We start from the raw sequence: 14793 nt of genomic DNA, 5'->3' as shown, positions 1-14793 counted from the left end.
CTTTTTGGAGAAATGTCCTGTAATCTGATGAAACAAAAATAGAACTGTTTGACCATAATGACCATTGTTATGTTTGGAGGAAAAGGGGGGATGCTTGCAAGCCGAAGAACACCATCCCAACCGTGAAGCACGGGGGTGGTAGCATCATGTTGTGGGGGTGCTTTGCTGCAGGAGGGACTGGTGCACTTCACAAAATAGATGGCTTCATGAGGCAGGAAAATGATGTGGATATAGTGAAGCAACATCTCAAGACATCAGTGAGGAAGTTAAAGCTTGGTCGCAAATGGGTCTTCCAAATGAACAATGACCCCAAGCATACTTCCAAAGTTGTGGCAAAATGACTTAAGGACAACAAAGTCCTTGTGTAACTGAGTCAGGCCCACAAACCTGACTCAGTTACACCAGCTCTGTCAGGAGGAATGGGCCAAAATTCACCCAAAACTGAGTTTAAATGTATTTGGCTAAGGTGTATGTAAACTTCCGACTTCAACTGTATATAACGGCACAGAGCGAGACCCAGATGCAGACACAGGAGGCAGATGGTTCGAGTCTCTGATATTTATTGAACAAAAGGGGCAGGCAAGAGGCAGGTTGAGGACAGGCAAATGTTCATAAACCAGGTCAGTCCAAATGGTACAGGGCGGCAGGCAGGCTCGAGGTCAGGGCAGGCTGAATGGTCAGACAGTAAGGCTTAGTGTCAGGGCAGGCAAGAGGTCAAAACCGGGAGGACTAGGAGAAACAGGTACTCGGTAAACACGCTGGTAAGCTTGACAAGACAAACTGGCAACAGACAAACAGAGAACACAGGAATAAATACCCTGGGAATAATGGGGAAGATGGGTGACACCTGCAGGTGGGTGGAGACAATCACAAAGACAGGTGAAACAGATCAGGGTGTGACAGTATATTTTAGCCGTTCCATTTACTTTTGATGCTTAAGTATATTTAAAACCAAATACTTTTATACTTTTCCTGAAGTAGTATTTTACTGGGTGACTTTCACTTTTATTTTATTCATTTTCTATGAAGGTATCTATGAGGGTATGACAATTGAGTACTTTTTACACCACTGCCTAACAGTATAGCCAAAGGGCATCAGAGTAAATATTAACTGTCATAAGGGTCACCATGGTCATCTTACTGCTGATAAAACAACTAATTTAGAACAAAATATGAATATATGCTGTAATATTGAGAGGAATGTAGGCTCATTCTATGACAACAGTGTATTTTTTATTTTACTAGGCAAGTCAGTTAAGATCAAATTCTTATTTACAATGACAGCCTACACCGTGCCAATTATGCACTGCACTATGGGACTCCCAATCACAGCCAGTTGTGATACAGCCTGGATTCGAACCAGGGTGTCTGTAGTGACACCTCCAGCACAGAGATGCAGTGCCTTAGACCGCTGCGCCACTCGGGAGCTAACAGTAGATGGAGAGCAGGAGTAAACCTAACAGCAGTGGTGTAAAGTAGTTAAGTAAAAATCATTCCAATCCCGATTAAAAGGCTAATGCAGTTTAGTGGCATTGACTTTAGGACCATGCGGACGTCTGGGAGCGAGAGGGAAGGCTGTTTGTACGGCTAGCTGGCTTTATGGAGAGCACACCAGAAACAGTGGATAGATGGCAGCATTTGCGGAAAACTGAAAGTGCGAACCAATGCATTTAAACTATGGCAAGGTGACTGGGACTATGGCCCAATTCTAACAGTGTCAGTATTATCTGTAGCTTTAAAAAAAAATACATATTTAAATGTTAATTATACTGTAATTGTATCAGAGCAAATGGCCTAGACGGGCCTCTCCTGTATGACTATGGACACTACTCACACCACTCTTCAGAATACATGGAAATGTAAAAAAATGCCTTTATGTTTCCATTTCCAGATTAAAAGGGACCAGAAACTGGCAGAGAGGCAGGGCTGCCAATACGTAGATCAATAAAACACTCCTCTCAGAAACATCCATGAACACACCTGTAAGAGACATACAGAAACATTAATACATATCACACAGTATGTGCTTTACAATCATGCATACAAAATGATTAACTTGTGGAATAAGTACGTAAAGAAAGAGGGTCTGACTGTGGTTACATCAAAATGAAGGTGTGATAATGCAAATGACATGGGTTTGGTAGGCCATGTATGAGGACCAGTAGGAGGAAATTTAATGGCAACAGCAAATATATCAGGTCCCAGAATCTGCAGATAGGCTAATTTGCTCAGTCACTTGGGCATCAACTTTGACAAGCTGCGACAATGTCTCCTCTTTCTGACAAAAACAACAAAGCTTAGCGGAATAGTTATCACCCAGTGGAGCCTGGGGGGAGGAGCAAAATACATGGCTCCGAAGACGTGGATGTCGATTAAGGCAGCCCCCACTCACCTCTCTGATTCAGAGGGGTTAAATGTGGAAGGCACATTTCAGTTGAAGGCATTCAGTTGTACAACTGACTAGGTATCCCCCTTTCCAAACACATAAGCAATGTCCAGAACTGTCCCCATCTCTGTTTTGTCTGAGGCATTGTGTATCCTGTGAACAAACTTCGTCGTAGTAACCGACTTGAATATCGTCCAGCATCAACACCGCAGTAAAGACATTGCTCCTTTGGCATTACGTTACGAGAGAGAGACGTCATCAGAGCACGCAACAGGACACTACTGTCTACACTCGGTTTGTTGTTTACATTAAAACTTTTTCATTAAGTCGATTTTAATCTGAACTAAAGTTTTGTTACTAAGGATTCCACAACGCGGTTAGCCTTTACGGCTGGGACTGCAAGTTTGTGTTCCTTTTTTTTGTTGTTGCGTAGATTTCGCGAGTGCTAGCGGGCTGTACTACAGACACCTGTCGTCGTCGTGGGAAAGACTCATTGTTATCTTTTTCGTAAAACAACTGGTTGCAGTATAGCGCCAGTCTGGATACCAAGCAGATCCTGAGGGAAATTGACGAGTACCAACAGCTTTACGCTATGGAGGAACAACATACTCCTTCGTGGAAAGATCCGACAAGATCCGACAAGACGAGAGAGAGTGACGTATGACGTAAAGGTAACGTAAGGGTAATGGCGGACTGAAGGGATTTATGTAGAGCACCTCAAGATAAAACATAATATTCGAAATATCTGCTAAATTAGACTAAAATATTAGCACTACTTAATCTGGTGAGTGATAACCTTCAATCTGGACAATAACACAAAACAAATCCTAAAACTAGAGACATTTATCGACAAATATTACGAAAACAGGCAACAACCAAACATGACGGAGAGTAAGACAGGGGAACCGATTACAAAACGAAAACGTGACTCTTCTACAGACACTGATGATTTAATATTCTCACCACCCGGAATGGTAAAGGTCGAAACCGATCTGTTAAAATCAATAAATGACAAACTGGGTATACTTGAATTAGTTAGTAAGGATATAAAAGAGTTGAAGGCAAGCCTAGAGATGAGTGATGAAAAAGCTGCGACATTGGAGAAGCAAACACACGCGCTAAAAGGGACAGTCAATAAGATTGAAACCGAAATGAATGGAATTATAAAGGAGAACACCGTTCTGAAGGAAACCTTACTAGACATACAAACTAGATCCATGAGAGAGAATTTGGTACTTACAGGTATCCAAGAAAAAGAAGGAGAAGTTCCTGAATCTATAGTTAGAGAGTTCCTCCTTACAGCGCTTCAGATTCCACGCGAAGTTATCGACAAAATCCAACTTGAACGCGTTCACCGCTTCGGACAGAGAGGGCAGAGGTACGAACGCCCAATCGTTGCCAAATTTGCTTCATTTAAAGATAAAATAATGGTTAAAAGCCTGGGTAAAAGACTTGCTGGGACCAAAATTGGCATGAATGATCAGTTTCCGAAGGAAATTGCAGAACGGCGCAAAGTTCTGTATCCAATTTTCAAAGAAAATAGATTAAAAGCGAAACGAGTAGCTCTCGTCGTTGATAAACTATATATTGATAACCAGTTGTTCAGAGACACAAAGACTACTCCATGGTTATTTTAAAAATTACAAAGTTCTCATAGACGAGGGAAATAAACACAATTCAAGCCCGGTTACTGATTGTAACAATACAATAAAAAATATAGCTTTTCTATAAATCTTCACATATAACTAATTGAACACACAAGCACTAATTCAACATAGTGAAGATAAAAACTAAGTAAACAGAAGGCACAGTATGTGTGGATGGTATGGTTTGTGTTTATTTTTTATTTTATTTGTTATGTTTGGAAAGTTGAGTGAGTGAGTAATGAAATGGTTGCATATCCCAGAGCCAATGTATTGCTGTGAGCCGGGTATGAGAGGGCTTTCAATGTTGTTCAGATGATGGATATACTTTTATAATGAATTATACGTCTTATTTATTTATTGTCCTATCATGGAGAACTACATTTTTTATTTATTTTTTTATAAATTATATCTAATTATTTATTATCCTATTTTAATGGTACGGTCCATGGCACTATACCCTAGACACCCACCTGAATGACCCAGATACTAAGGAGAAGTCCCTAACTGTTTTATGTGCCCGCTGTAAGCGGTCTGTATGCAGCTAAAATGAGGTCAGAGACCAAGAGCAGCACTGCCCCCTCAAGATTCTGAGCCTGCTTGGCAGGGTTGGTCCTGCAAAGCCAAAGCCCCAATAAGGGAGAGCATAATATACAAGGAAATTCTCAAAGCTGCTAATGAGAACCTTGACGACCTTGTACCTAGCCGGTGGGGATTCCGGTGGGGTGCCCCCACCCAGGCAGTGGCAGTGCTGGCAACACTAGCTGCAGTAACCCATGGGGAGGGGGTCACACTCGGACATTCAGAGAGGGGGTATATTATTGTGGCCCTGGCGGCACAAAATCAAAGTCGGACTGCATGGAGATGCGTGGGGACATGGTCATGACGGGTGGCCGTATTGTGGGTGTTTCAGGAATAAGGTGTACATTTGACCTCCATTATCTAGGATATGACAATGGTAAATAAATCTCTCAATTTTTGCTAATTTTTTGTGCGGTCTTGCAGGCCTTCTCATGCAGCTGCAACTGCAAGTGCATTTGTAAATCATGACCCATCTTGAGTTGGGCTCTGGGATGGTGCAATTGTTGAGAAAGTGAGCTTATGGTTGTGTGGGGGTAAGGGCTGAGTGTGTGTGGGTGTATGTGTGTATCCCACAACTGTTGCGAAGGAAGAAGTAAAAGATGTTAGGGACAATAGAGGATGATCCACAGATATATATAATACAAATCGAGGTGAGGGCAATGGAAATGCATATGGTAATTGATCTTCTTCAATTCGGTAAATGGCACTGTATGCTCTTTTCAAAGAATGGATCCCAGTCGGTTCAGGGCTATGGGATACAGGGGGTCGAGGGTGGTCTACCGGGCATTGGGATGACAAGCCATCTCGAGATGAGGCCTTTTAGCGGGTGGAATAGTAGGGACCAATTGGAGGTTTACTTAGTAGAAATGCAAATATCATGGTACAACTATATAGACACTCAATCATTATGTTACTTTTTAATAGTACGTTTACAAAAATATATTCTGATTAAAAGAATGAAAGGTGTGTCTCATTATGGTAAGTGGTGAAATAAGTATAGCCAGTTACAATTGTAATGGCTTAGCAGATAATAAGAAAAGACGATCAGTATTTACCTGGCTAAAAGAGAAGGATTATAATATCTATTGTTTACAGGAAACCCATTCAACAGTTTTAGATGAAGTTTTGTGGAAAAAGAACTGGGGGGGAAAAATATATTTCTCCCATGGGCAAAGAAATTCAAAAGGGGTGATGGTTTTAATTAACAATAATTTTGATCCAAATGTGCAAATTGTCCAAACAGATCCTCAAGGTAGATGGATTATTTTAAATATGTTATTGGACAATAAACAAATATGGCTTGTTAACCTATACGGTCCGAATAATGATGATCCAAGCTTCTTTGAAAATATATATAAGAATTTATCAACTCTACAAGCAACACTAGACTCTATTATTATAGTGGGAGATTTTAATACGGTCTTAAATGCCTCTATAGACCGGAAAGGAAATCACACTACAAACTATCACCCTCAGGCACTTAAGGAAATCATGAATGTCATGGATATATTGGAATTAGTGGATATATGGAGACTTAAATACCCTGATTTAGTGAGATATACATGGCGGAGGCTGAATCAAGCTAGTCGTCTTGACTACTTTCTTATACCATTCTCTCTGGCACCAAAAGTTAAAAAAGTGTTGATAGGGGACAGAATGCGGTCGGATCATCACATAATTGGCATATATATTTCTCTTACAGAATTTCCACGTGGGCGAGGATATTGGAAATTTAATCAAAGTCTACTAGATGATAAATTGTTTAGAACTAGGACAGAAGATTTTATAACTGACTTTTTCAGACATAACATAGGTACAGCAGATCCCCTTATTGTATGGGACACTTTTAAGTGTGCCTTTAGAGGCCATGCAATTCAGTACTCATCTATAAAACAAAAGCAATTTAGATCAAAAGAGTCCATATTAACAAAGGAAATTGAAGGACTAACAGTACAGTTAGATAGCAATAAAAACAGTACCATAGAGGCACAGAATAAGTTAGAGGAAAAACAAAAAGAAATGGAGGAACTTATTCAAGAAAGATCCAGTGTAATACATTATAAAAATAAAGCGAACTGGATGGAATATGGGGAAAAATGCACCAAATTCTTTTTCAATCTTCAATATAGAAATGCTACCAAAAAAAATGTATTAAAACTTGTTACAAATGATGGAGTCACGCATGATTCACCAAATGATATTTTGAAAGAGGAAGTAAAGTACTTTAAGAATATGTTTTCGTTTCAGGCTCCTCCATCTCCACTAACTGAAACTAATTGTATGGATTTTTTTCCTATTAATAATGTAAAATTAACATCTGTACAGAAAGACTCATGTGAAGGCCAAATTACAGAGGAGGAACTGCTTGATGCAATTGGGGCCTTTAAGGATGGGAAAACTCCAGGGCTGGATGGCATACCAGTGGAAGTATACAAAACTTTTTTTGATATACTCAAAGGACCATTATTAGCTTGTTTTAACCACTCCTATATAAATGGTAGATTATCAGACACGCAACAAGAAGGTCTGATATCGTTATTACTGAAACAGGACCCAAGTGGTATATATAAAGATCCAGTCCAATTAAAAAATTGGAGACCTCTTACACTTCAGTGTTGTGATGCAAAAATCCTAGCAAAATGCTTGGCGCATAGAATAAAAAAAGTTTTGTCAGATATTATTCATCCTAATCAGACAGGTTTTTTACATGGACGATACATTGGAGATAATATAAGGCAAGTACTGGAAACAATAGAACACTATGAAATATCGGGGACACCAGGTCTGGTTTTCATAGCTGATTTTGAAAAGGCTTTTGATAAAGTACGACTGGAGTTTATATATAAATGCCTAGAATATTTCAATTTTGGGGAATCTCTTATAAAATGGGTTAAAATTATGTATAGTAACCCTAGGTGTAAAATAGTAAATAATGGCTACATCTCAGAAAGTTTTAAACTATCTAGAGGAGTAAAACAAGGTTGTCCACTATCGGCATATCTATTTATTATTGCCATCGAAATGTTAGCTGTTAAAATTAGATCAAACATTAATATTAATGGATTAGAAATCCGTGGCTTAAAAACTAAGGTGTCATTGTACGCTGATGATTCATGTTTTCTTTTAAAACCACAACTAGAGTCTCTCCACGGCCTCATAGAGGATCTAGATACCTTTGCTATCCTCTCTGGATTAAAACCAAATTATGATAAATGTACCATATTACGTATTGGATCACTAAAAAATACACATTTTATATTGCCATGTAGTTTACCAATTAAATGGTCTGACGGAGATGTGGATATACTCGGTATAAAAATCCCAAAAGAAAGAAATGATCTCACTCCAATAAATTTTTATAGAAAGTTAGCAAAAATAGATAAGATCTTGCTACCATGGAAAGGAAAATACTTGTCTATTTGTGGAAAAATCACCCTGATTAACTCTTTAGTCATATCACAGTTTACCTATTTGCTTATGGTTTTGCCTACACCTAGTGACCTGCTTTTTAAATTATATGAACAAAAAATATTCCATTTTATTTGGAACGGCAAGCCAGATAAAATTAAAAGGGCCTATTTATATAACGAATATGAATTCGGAGGGCAGAAATTATTAAATATTAAAGCATTAGACCTCTCACTAAAGGCATCAGTCATACAAAAGTTATACTTAAATCCAAACTGGTTCTCTAGTAAATTGGTACGAATGTCTCATCCTATGTTCAAGAAGGGCCTTTTTCCCTTTATTCAGATTACACCTGCTCACTTTCGGTTGTTTGAAAAGGAAATAATCTCCAAAATATCCTTATTTTTTAAACAAGCCTTAGAAAGTTGGTTGCAATTTCAGTTTAATCCACCTGAAAGGACGGAACAAATAGTACAACAAATATTGTGGTTAAATTCAAATATAGTAATTGATAAAAAAACTGTATTTATCGAAGAAATGTTTAAAAAAGGTATAATTTTTGTGAATGATATCATAAATAGGACTGGTGGAGTTATGTCACACATGCAGCTCACACAGACATATGGAAATGTCTGCTCTACCCAAAATTACAACCAATTAATTGCAGCATTACCACAAAAATGGAAGAGGCAAGTAGAAGGGGAAAAAAGTAAGGAACTTGTATGTCGGCCCTGTATTAAAGAACATAAATGGTTAAAGAAAAGTGTGATAAATAAAAACATATACCAATTTCATTTAAGGACCAAAAAACTGACAGCTGTGCCATATAAATTGCAAAATAGTTGGGAAGAGATGTTCGATGTACCCATTCCATGGCACATGGTTTATGAATTGATACGCAAAACAACGCCGGATTCAAAACTTCGAATTTTTCAATTTAAATTATTGTACAAAATTCTTGCAACTAATAGAATGTTATATATATGGGGTATACAATCTTCCCAGCTCTGTAGATTCTGCTGTGAGGAGGCAGAGTCATTAGACCATTTATTTTGGTATTGTCCATATGTAGCTCGTTTTTGGTCACAGGTCCAGGAATGGCTGAAGAATTGCAACATTTGCCTAGAACTAACGCTACAGATAGCAATACTGGGGGATTTGAAAAGCCATAGTCAATCAATCAATAATATAATAATTATTTTAGCAAAAATGTTTATTTTTAATTTACAATCTGTAGAAGCTATGAGAATAGGAAGGTTCAAATCTTTTGTGAAGCATCACAGCACAGTTGAAAAATATATGGCAAATAAAAATCCGAAATGGATGATGTTGGAAGATAGATGGGAAGGGTTGAGTAGAACTGAAGGGTGGGACTAATAACAAGATAAACAATGTAGGGCATACGGGATCTGTGAAATGTGTATAGGTGCGGAGCTTTTGTGAAATAGCACAGTTACAAGTGGAAATAAAATTGGATGGACAACAGAAAAAGAGGAAGGACTAAGAACAAACAAGAGAGAACTATTATAAAGTAGTCTGTGTCTGTAAAATAGGTATAAGATGTATAAATTGAAGGTAAAAGCAGAAGTGTTTATTAGTTTACTCCAATTGGGGGAGCGGTGGTAGGGTTGCGGGGAATAATAATAAAGGTATATTCTTTAAAAAAGTATGTATGTCTATATAGGTATGTGTATGTATATATGTATATATGTATGCATGCGTGTATGGATATATATATTTACCCAAAAAAATATGGGGGATTGGAAATGATGCAGACAATTACATTGGAAGCAACATTATTTCCGCAATATTAAGCTGATCCACCCCAAAAAAAAAAAAAAAAAAAAAAAAAAAAAAAAAGATCCGACAACCTCACAAAATAACTTTAACCAGACAAGAAAAAGAAAAACAGATTCATCTACAGACACGGACAATTTACTTACCATTGAGGTAGAGGCTAGTGCTCTGGCTGGAATGCATGCAACACTGGAAAAGTTGTGTGAGGAGGTAGCAGGGCTGAGGGGGAGTTTGGAGTTCAGCCAGAGTGAAATTCTCAAGCTCCAAAGAGAAAACAAGACACTCACAGCCAAGGTAAAAATCCCCGATTCCAACATGGATTGTCTACTCAGGGAAAACAGGGTGATGAAGGAGACGCTACTAGACATACAAAGTCGTAGCATGCGTGAAAATCAAACTTTTTTTGGTATTCCTGATAATTCTGATAATTCCAATAATCCAGAGGGCGCGATCAGAGAATTCATGAAATCCACATTGAAACTTCCTATAGAGACTGTAAACAAGGTGGCTTTCCACCGAGTACACAGACTTGGAGCTCGGAGCAACAAGACCAAGGGTCCCCGACCGATCATCGCAAAATTTGAACACTACCAACAAAAGGAGCTGATCAAAAGCAGAGGAAGGGAGCTTAAAGGGACCAAATTCGGACTCAATGACCAATTTCCAAAGGAGATAAACGAACGTCGTAAGAGACTGTATCCGGTACAAAGACAGCACAGGATGGATGGTAGGCGTGCCTTTATCATTGTGGACAAACTCTATATAGATGGACAGCTATTCCGAGACAGCTCCATAACACCGTGGCTGTACTAAATTCTACAGGGACTTCAGGTTACGAAAAAAATAAGGTATTTTCTATGTATTTGTCTACAAGTTTTTATATGTTTACAACAAGCAAGGGGAAGATATCAAAATAGGGGCATTGTGGAATAATAACATATTGTACGGAATACATTTGCCGTCTCTAGAGTAAAGCAAGGTCTCTTTCATGATCATGTGAAATGTCAATTGCTATGGAAATTCTAGGATGTGTTTTTCAATTATGTTCAGGGTAATTATGATGCAACTATGATGGTGATACGATATATTACAATTATGAATACTAAGGCTATACGCACTACACGTTACACACATAGACACTCAAACATGCAAATTGGCAGAGTTATTATTTATTTGGACATCACACATTATAGTCTTACTCTTATACAGACATCATACACACTCTCATTATATCATATCCAATATCATACACATCAACCTACTCAGATTTGTTACACACATAATTTGTCTCAATTTTCTAACATCTGTGGCATTGGCTCACAGGCAAACAGGCAAGGGAATAAAACAAATATTGCTAGAACCTATTTCTTGAATTCTAAATATCAGACATTTGAAAGTTCTAGTTTTGACCTTCATAATACCTCTGATGGCAGTAACTTTACAAGCACTAATTATGGTCAATTTAGCCTGAGAATAGTATCTAGTTATGGTAAGGGGTGAAATAAGTATAGCTAGTTATAATTGTAACGGTTTGGCAGATTATAAAAAAAGAAGATCAGTTTTTACATGGCTAAAAGAAAAGGAATATAACATATACTGTTTACAGTAAATTCACTCTACATCCTTAGATGAAGTTGCGTGGGAAAAGGAATGGGGTGGTGAATAATTGTCTGTCATGGACAAAGGAACTCAAAGGGTGTGATGATATTAATTAACAAAAATGTCGATCTGAATGTGCAAATAATCAGGAATGATTCTCAAGGAAGTTGGATCCTTTTGAATATGAAAGTGGACGAAAAAGAGATTTGGCTCATTAATCTATATGGTCCAAATCAGGATGATCCACACTTCTTCAAAAACATTTATACCAATGTATTGAACTTACAGGCAACAAATTATCTAATTATTATGGTAGGAGACAAGAACACAGTGTTAAGTACCTCAATGGACCGTAAAAGTAATCACTCTACAAACTATCATCACCGTGCCCTTAAGGAAATCACAAATATTATGGACACATTAGAAATAGTGGATATTTGGAGACTAAAAAACCCCGACCTAGTGAGATATACATGGAGGAGACTTAATCAAGCTAGTTGTCTTGACTACTTTATTGTCTCTTTCTCTCTTGCATCAAAGGTTAAAAAAGTCTAATTGGCATTCACATAACTCTTATAGATTTTCCACATGGACGGGGATATTGGAAATTTTATCAAAGTTTACTGGAGAACAACTTATTTTTAAATAAGACAAAATAATTTCTAACTGAATTTTCCAGTATAATATAGGTTCAGCAAATCCCCTTATTGTTTGGGATACCTTTAAATGTACCTTCAGGGGTCATTCAATTCAATATTCATCAATAATAAAAAAGCAGTTTCTGGCTAAAGAAACAAGACTAACAAGGGAAATCCATGAACTAATAGTACAGGTAGATAGCAATAAAAACGATACTACTGTCACGTTCCTGACCTGTTTTCTCTTGTTTTGTATGTGTTTATTGGTCAGGGCGTGAGTTTTGGGTGGGCAGTCTATGTTTTCTATTTCTACGTTGGGATTTTGTGTTCGGCCTGGTATGATTCTCAATCAGAGACAGGTGTCTATCGTTGTCCCTGATTGAGAATCATACTAAGGCAGCCTGGGTTTCACTTGTGTTTTGTGGGTGTTTGTTCCCGTGTCAGCGTTTGGGCCACACAGGACTGTGTCAGGTTAGTCACGTTTGTTGTTTTGTTAATTTGTAGTGTTTGTTGGTTTGCCATTAAATCATGAATACTTACCAATCCGCATCTTGGTCCGATCCATGCTCCTCCTCGTCTGAGGAGGAGAACGACATTGACAGCCGTTACAACTACAGAGATACAAAATAAGTTAGAGGAAAAACAAAAAGAACTTGAGGAACTTATTCAAGAACGATCTAATGTAATCTATTACAAAAAATAAACTGGATGGAATATGGAGAAAAATGCACAAAATTCTTTCTGAATCTCCAATACAGGAACACTAACAAAAATAATTTGCAGAAACTCGTTCCTGAAGACGGAGTCATATATGATTTTCCGAATGATATTTTAAAAGAGGAAGCTAATTATTTTAGGCAGACGTTCTCTTTTCCGTTTCATCCTCTCCCACTGAATGAAGATTACGGTAAGGAATTCTTTCCAAATAATATAAAAAAATTGAAAATTAACAAATGTACAGAAAGATCAGTGCGAAGGCCAAATTACAGAGGAAGAACTTTTTGAGGCTATTAAATCCTTTCAGCCTGGAAAAACCCCAGGGCTTGATGGCATACCGATAGAGGTATATCAAGTATTTTTTGATATACTAAAAGCTCCATTGTTAGATTGTTTTAACTACTCCTATAGAAATGGTAGTCTGTCAGATACTCAGCAGGAAGGTCTGATTTGTCTATTATTAAAACAAGACCCAGATGGCAAATATAAAGACCCGGTCTATCTAAAAATCTGGAGGCCCCTTACACTTCAATGTTGTGATGCAAAAATACTATCAAAAAGCATAGCACTCAGAATTAAAAGGGTTTTACCAGGTATTGTTCATCCTGATCAGACAGGTTTTTTACATGGACGATACATTGGAGATAATATACGACAACTACTAGAAATAATAGAACATCATGAAACATATAAGAAGCCAGGAATGGTATTTATAGCGGATTTTGAAAAGGCATTTGATAAAGTAAGACTGGATTTTATTTATAAATGCCTGGATTTTTTCAATTTCGGTAATTCTCTTATAAAATGGATAAAAATAATGTATAGCAACCCCAGGTGTAAAATAGTAAATAACGGCTACTTCTCAGAGAGTTTTGAATTGTCAAGAGGAGTTAAACAAGGGTGTCCGCTGTCATCATATCTATTCGTTATGGCCATCGAAATGCTAGCTATTAAAATCAGATCCAATAACAACATTAGAGGATTAGAAATCCAAGGCTTAAAAAGAAAGGTGTCCATATATGCCTATGACTCAAGTTTTATGTTAAGTCCGCAAGCTAGATCCCTGCAATGTCTCATTAAAGATCTAGATAACTTTTCTGTACTCTCTGGACTAAAACCTAATTATGATAAGTGTACAGTATTACGTATTGGATCCTTAAAAAATACAACTTTTACATTAACTTGCAGCTTACCTATAAAATGGGCTGATGGTGAAGTAAACATACTCGGGATTCATATCACAAAAGATATAAATAAGCTCTCCACAATGAATTTCAATAGAAAACGTGTAAAAATAGACAAGATCCTGCAACCATGGAGAGGTAAATACCTGTCTATTTATGGAAAATTTGCCCTGATTAACCCCTTAGTCATATCTCAGTTTACTCACTTACTTATGGTGCTGCCTACTCCTGATGATTCATTTTTCAAATGATATGAGCAAAAACTATTTCGCTTTATCTGGGACGCTAAACCAGGCAAAATAAAACGAGCCTATCTATATAATGAATATGAATTGGGTGGGTTGAGATTATTTAATATAAAAGCACTAAACCTCTCTCTAAAAGCTTCATTCATTCAAAAGTTTTATTTGAACCCTAGATGGTTCTCAAGTAGATTAATAAGAAAAGCTCATCCATTGTTTAAAAATGGCCTTTTTGCCTTTGTTCAGATTTCCATGTCTAATTTTAATTGAAAATTATACTTTTTTCAAAGTATCTCTTTTTTCAAACAAGCATTGCAGAGCTGGATACAATTTCAAATTCATCCCCCTGAAAAGATAGAACAAATATTACAACAAATATTATGGCTGAACTCAAATGTGCTGGTTGATAAAATATCTGTATTTATGAGACAGATGTTTGAAAAGGGTATTTTGTTCTTAAATGATATTGTAAATTGTAATGGTAGAGTTATGTCCTTCATGGAGTTATCAGAATTGTACGGGAAGGTCTGCTCAATCCAAGAGTACAACCAATTGATTACAGCATTGCCCCAAAAATGGAGGATGCGGGTGGCAGCG

General features: G+C 37.4%; 1 long non-coding RNA gene across 1 annotated transcript; it reads right to left on the bottom strand.

The window, feature by feature from the left end:
* Positions 1-646: 646 nt before the first annotated feature.
* On the bottom strand, positions 647-3033 carry LOC120063773. The gene is made up of 3 exons (XR_005478546.1): positions 2393-3033; positions 1835-1980; positions 647-780 (listed from the first exon to the last, which is right to left on the bottom strand). It is a non-coding gene; the product is annotated as an uncharacterized LOC120063773 (long non-coding RNA).
* Positions 3034-14793: the final 11760 nt, after the last annotated feature.

This window comes from Salvelinus namaycush, chromosome 19 (genome assembly GCF_016432855.1).
Source record: "Salvelinus namaycush isolate Seneca chromosome 19, SaNama_1.0, whole genome shotgun sequence".
In the NCBI taxonomy this organism is placed as follows: domain Eukaryota; kingdom Metazoa; phylum Chordata; class Actinopteri; order Salmoniformes; family Salmonidae; genus Salvelinus; species Salvelinus namaycush.
The sequence above is the reverse complement of the archived record's forward strand: the minus strand, read 5'-3'. Positions and strand labels throughout refer to the sequence as shown.